The sequence below is a fragment of the Adiantum capillus-veneris genome, chromosome 10 (assembly GCF_014529385.1).
Source record: "Adiantum capillus-veneris isolate H3 chromosome 10, ASM1452938v2, whole genome shotgun sequence".
Classification (NCBI taxonomy): domain Eukaryota; kingdom Viridiplantae; phylum Streptophyta; class Polypodiopsida; order Polypodiales; family Pteridaceae; genus Adiantum; species Adiantum capillus-veneris.
In genome coordinates, this window is record NC_140940.1 from 50,857,755 (window position 1) to 50,863,754 (window position 6,000).

Below are 6,000 nucleotides of genomic sequence, written 5' to 3' on the forward strand. Positions count from 1 at the left end.
AGAATCACCCGCTAATTCATCATACATACCAAATGGTAGCAAAATGCGAGATTCTTGGAGCGTTTTTTAGCGTTTTTGGCCCGAATCGACCCAAATCAAATTCGAAAGAAGTGCAACTTTCCAAATCACTTTGATACCATATCGGAAACACAAATGTAACACCAAAATGCATAAACAATCAAAACAACTCAATATGGCATCAAAAGCATACTTTCCAAATGACGATTTCATAGAAAATGCTAAGTGCTTGACTACTTGAATGCACAAACCAAATCAGCGTTTTTGCAAGCACAAATACACTTTCCCGGATGTCCAATTGCACAAATTGAATGCCCAATGCTTATACCAACAAACGGATGACCAAATCACACAAATCCGGCATCAAAAAATTGGCATTCAAACGGATTTCAGAGAGCACACAAAGCACTAAATCCCAAACACCAAACCACCAATGCACACAAGGGACGTAGAGCACTTACATGACCATAATCAACGCATTGAATCCAAGTCCAAATGACGATTACACACCGTGTGTGTACGCGAAGCTCCGGATCCGGCGTTTTCACCTACAAGCAACCAAATCCCAAATGCATGATTTGCAACCAAACATCAACGATTTCAACCCAAAATCATGCACACCTTGCCTCTAATTAGGCACAACCATACATGTGTAAGCTCAATTGTTAGTAGATTAGTAAGAAATTAGTGTGTCAAAAAAGGGAAAAACCGCAAAATTAGTCTACATGCTACCAAAATCAAAACCTACCACCATTCCTACAACCATAAACACCTAATGAAGATTAGTGAACTCAAACCATCACACGGGTGATCCTCTAGCTTAGGCGCTCGATCCCCGGCAACGGCGCCAATGTTGGCGGTCGTAGAATAGAGCTCAACCCACCGACATAATGTCAATCCGGTGGATCCGAACCCGGCTAGTGCATGGAGGCGTGGATGCACCAAATGTGATAGCTTGAGGACTCTAGGAAGAGGGGAAAAGCATGGGAATAGAAGAGCGAAATCTTGGGAAGCTAGATCTACACACACACACACACACACACACACACTCAACCTACACTCTAACTCTCTACACATGAGGACATTGATGCTTCCCTTGCTTTCATCTCAAGCACACACACTCTAATCACACATTAAGCACACACACGGAAGCCTAATTAGATCAATGCATGCAACACACGTACACACACACTCTAATCTAGCACACATGTGAAGCTAGAATGCTCCAACAAGAGGAAAACTTGAGAGAGAAGAGGAGATTAAGACTTAATCAAGCAACAACAACACACATAAGCATGAAAGACAAGAGCAAGTAGAGAGACTTAGCTTCCATTAACCCCAAACGTCGGCTACATGTGTATGAGGAAGCTCCAAGTTCCATAGCCACTCCTCTTCTTCTTCTCCACACTCACCTCACACTCTCTTGAGCTCTCTTTGCTCTCCAAGAGTTGGCTCTTCTAAGAATGCCCTTTCACATCTTGTCAATTGAGTTATATACAAAGAGCTTCTAAAAATGGGCGGCCGGCCAAAAGTGTAAATGAATGTAATAGGCATCTAGACTCATCTACTCATAGACGTACAAAGTGGAACTCAAGTAGAGCCCGTAGATACAAAGAATATGTGTATACACATATGTGTACACACTAATGAAGCACAATGCATGTCGTTGGCGCTCGCCCGTCAACACGCGGGTCACATACTAGTAGTAGCATACCCTCGCTTGGATATAATTTCAATTGTAACCATCCCTATAAACTTTAATAATTGACGCACTTAACTTTGTGTCCTCCCATAAACATTATAGCATTTTTCAAATGTATATCCCTTTCATGTAGTGCACCCCTTGCCAAATTAGTTATGCTCTTGTTTCCTTCAATGTTAGATGCTAAATGTCAATTTGCATACGTCCTGTTAAATTCTATAGATGCTTCATAGCAAGGCCCACCAAGCAAGACTAGTTTTTAATCTCTCTCTCTCTCTCTCTCTCTCTCTCACACACACACACACACACACACACACGCACTCAAACTCACTCTCACTCTCTCTCTCTCTCTCTCTCACACACACACACACACACACGCGGACACGAGGCATCCACAAACATGTAAATGCATGAATGAAAACAATGCAAATAAATGCTTCAACGGCAAGAAACTAGTAAAGAACTTCATCAAAAAGTTGTATTGCTAACTTGTTAAAATGAGTCAAAATTTGTCCTCATGTGATAATGCAGCCACTTGTAAACACAACTTTGCATGATGATACAGTATACTTACAATGGTGGGTGACTTCTTGAAAAGGTTGTCATCATATCATTCACATGTTATTATCTCTTCAATAATTAAAGATCTAGACCAACTTGTGGGTCTTCTTCACTATTTCCTTTAAAAAAAAATTAAGAAAAAATTAACTAAACGAGCGAAAGTGTCACGTTGGCTTTCTAAAGTAAGAAGAAAGTCATAAACATTAGGTTGAGTTTAAGTAGAATTATATAAGGTGAAGCATTGTTCGGAAAGGTCTCTTTTATTAAGTGATCGGGTTTCCTCCTGGCAAAGAAGCAAACCAAAAACATTAGCATATAAATTTAAATTTGTAAGATTTTTAAACTAAGTTCTCACATATTTCATTGGGTTTTGGCCCAAGAAGGCCATATAGAGGAGTTGGGAGAAAAAACGCGTAAATCTCTCACCATCAAAAGTTTCACTATCACATTAAATGTAATGTACCTTTTGTTTGCACATAGTTTTTTCATCACCATTTGATTACATACAATATGATTTTTTCTTCATTTTAGTGTTTTTAAAAGATGTTTCTATATTGGTGTTGATGTGAGGCATGAAAAATGTATAAAGAAGATCCTCTCCCTCTCTCTAACTAATGAAAATAAGGGTAAACTTGAAATTCTTTTGATTTTTAGGTCAAAATTTGAAGCTTTTGCCGGTAATAACACTAAAACTTGTGTAATTTTTTTGATTTTTTAAAAGCAAGCTCAAAATATAACTGAGATTTTACAATTTTAGCCGATTAAAATACATTGGACTCCGATTTTTTTCCAATACTACCTCCCTCTCTCTCTCTCTCTCTCTCTCTCTCACACACACACACACACACACACACATGCACACACACCAACGTTCAATTTTTTTTTACAAAAATAGAGTAAAATTACAAAAAACATCGATTATTTTGTAAAATTTCTTCTTTGAATCTACCCAAAGGAAATTTTGTATGTTTTTCAAAATGATTTTTCTCGAACTTTGATGTCTCTCACACACACACAATTTATTATAACTAAAAATATTGCCCTCTTGAGGCCACCGTAAAAACTTTACCTGTTTTTCATGTGTGTATGTGTGTAGAATTTACTAGAATTATGCAAGGTGGAGCTTCACTTTAGTATTTTAAAAGAATAAAATGCAAGAGAAGTCAAGTCATGTGAGGATGTGAAATAAAAGGTGAAATAAAAAGATTTATTTAACATTTTAAAACCAAAATAACATTTAAGATAAGTTTCAATCATCACTACTGAAAGCCTTGAGAGTATCTGTAACTCAACTCTCCTCTAAAACTTCTTTCAGAAAACCAACAAGTGAAAGTGTCACGAAGGCTTTCAAAAACAATAAGAAAGTGATAAAATTGTTTAAACCATATCAGTGTTTGGAAAGGATTGCATCAGCTAATTAGTCTTGAGCTGATTGAAAATCGAAACTAGCTAGCTGCAAACCATGGTAAACGAAAAAAAACGAATAAAATATGTGAGAAAGTCGTCCAAACATTTTGCAAATCTCAAAAATTTTGCTGGTATTTTCGGTTTTTTTCTTTGTGAGGAGGAAACTCGATCAACAGCCGCTTAATGAAAGAGACTTTCTTGAATGTTAATACTAGTTGGAATTAAGCTATAAAATGCAAGAAATGTAAATCCATGTGAAGTTCTGAACGAAAGGTGAAATAAAAAGAACTAATTAATAGATGTGTGTGTTTAGAGTTTATTTAAATTATGTAAGGTGAAACTTCACTTTAGTATTTTAAAACAATAAAATGCAAAAAAAACATGTGTGTGTATGTGTGTAAAATTTACTAAAATTATATAAGATGAAACTTCACTTTAGCATTCTATTGTTTAAAGATAGGATGTGGAATCAAAGGTAAGTCTTCAATATGTGTCCCAAATCTTGCAAGCAGAACACATTAAGTGGGATCTTCGAAGATACTGACTTTTTTTTTGAAGGATAAGGAACTGCAATGACGTGGAGAGGGAGACGGATAGATGGCGCATGTCAGAACATGGCGCAATGGATGACACCTACGTGCAGGGGGTGCGAAAGTGGGAAAACTCTCTCTCTCTCTCGCTCTCTCTCTCTCTCTCTCTCTCTCTCTCTCTCGTCGAGGAGTCGGAATCCCCGCACAATGGCAGAGGAGCTGCGCATGGCAGTGATGCAGGACGGCACGATGGCGAGGGGAGATTGGGCGCATTGTTCTCCCTCAACTGCCCATGGTTTGCCAGGTTTTCTCTGTGTGTGGGGTCAGAGCGCAAGGGAGGGAGAGTTTGTGAACGAGGATGCAGGGACGAGACTGAATTCGGGAGGTGACAGGCTGGGTATAGAGTTCATTGTGTGTGTATGTGTGTGTGTGTCGCCAGAAGCTGCTGCAGGGCTTGCGCAAAGACAATCGTGTCTTTTGTGATGCAATGGAGGTCGGCACGTCGCATGTGCGCAGGGGCGGAGGTCACCATGGCGCTGGATGGAGGGGCCTCCTCTGTGGAGTGCGAGCAGGTCGCTGCGCATGAACGAGGGACTATTCAAAACATTAGCGCCAAAACGAATCTGTTTCAATAATTAATTAATGAAACGTCGACTCGACCCAGTAGGCGTCTCCGATTTTGCATCGATTTGTTTCGCAAGAATATTAACAGATGCTCTCATCTCTCCAAAGTGGAAACGTAGGGAGCCAACACGTGGACGAGAGAGAGAGAGAGAGAGAGAGAGAGTTGGTAAAAAACCGAGCGATTTTTTGCGCTCTGTATAGGCGGTGACAGTCGTCCTCGCAAGCTTATGAGGGGGCGGAGAGTTTTTTGCTGGCAGGTGATCCAGCGCCATCGTGCATGGTGGTCTGCAGACTGGGGAGAGGCGAGACGGAGAAAATATATGATAAGGGTCTCAATGTCCCTCTCAGTGCTGTTTCCGCGCAGGGAATCTCTCTCTCTCTCTCTCTCTCTCTCTCTCTCTCTCTCTCTCTCTCTCTCTCTCTCTCTGCGAGGGCTAAGGGCGGGACTATATCCAAGCGTGAGGGAGGCGGTATTGCCAGAGCAAGGATTGAGGGAGGGGAGGGAACTCACGAGCAAGTAGCGTATAGGAAGGCAGGATGCAGCAGGAAATGGTGCGAACGACAACACGAAGGAGTGCAGACAGGGCTTGGCGACGCATGAGACCACAGAAGGCAACGATGACGAACCACGCAAAGGAAGACAGAGGAAACTTGGAAGAGAGAGGAGAGAGAGAGAGAGAGAGAGACTATTTTACATCTTTTTCTTTTTGTTTGCTGGAGGATCTGGCCAGATTTCGATTGATAGGACCATGGACCCAATACTATGATAAGACCATGGACCCAATAGTATGTAGAAGCTTGAAAGTCACCGTAACCCAGCCCAACACTAAGGGTTTCTTTTAGAAATCCAAAAAAGGAAAAGTTACAAAGCCTCAAAGGTGGTAAAAGAGGCATCCCATCTTGACTCTTTCTTGCCATTGGGCCATCGTTCAAGAAAATCCACTTAAAAGAGAGAACCTGGATCTATGCCAAAATCTAAGGTATTCAATAGGCCTTTTTTTTAAAGATAGGAATTATTCATTCACTTTCCTTCCCTTCCCTTGAAGGTTTAACCAGGATGCATTAATTTGTCTCTCAGATTCCCAGCGAATCTTTCAACTCAAGGAAAACAGTTTAAGGAGTTGTCGCTATCATGGACTGCGCACGCCCACCAACCCC